Here is a 447-nt window from a genome sequence, read left to right as displayed (position 1 = left end):
TCCGGGACAGACGAGCAAAGAGAAACCAGAGTGAGGACAAACCGTGAATGTCAGTCACGGGTCCGCTCATCTGAGACAGACAAGATTGGGGACCATGCGAGTAATGGGTGCTCGATCCAGACGAACCACCGAATTGAACCTTTGTGCACTACACTATGATGCCGATATTAATTACAGCACACACCCAAGCGTGGCCATCGGAATAATGGATCCCTTTCGGAATAATAATCCCTTTTTGATTATGTTAATTAACGTTTAGAGATTAATACATATGGAGTAGGTATTTTTAATGGGCGACGAGGTGCACGGGATCAGCTAGTAATAAATAATTGTGACTACCTATGTATTTTTAATATTTTTCAACTGCTATTGTAACAATGTATCAGGAACCTTGCATTAAATTTTCACGCATTTTTACCAAACAAATAAAATTGTATTGATATTTAT

The sequence above is a fragment of the Acyrthosiphon pisum genome, chromosome A1 (assembly GCF_005508785.2).
Source record: "Acyrthosiphon pisum isolate AL4f chromosome A1, pea_aphid_22Mar2018_4r6ur, whole genome shotgun sequence".
NCBI classification, from domain to species: domain Eukaryota; kingdom Metazoa; phylum Arthropoda; class Insecta; order Hemiptera; family Aphididae; genus Acyrthosiphon; species Acyrthosiphon pisum.
This window is presented reverse-complemented; position numbering follows the sequence as displayed.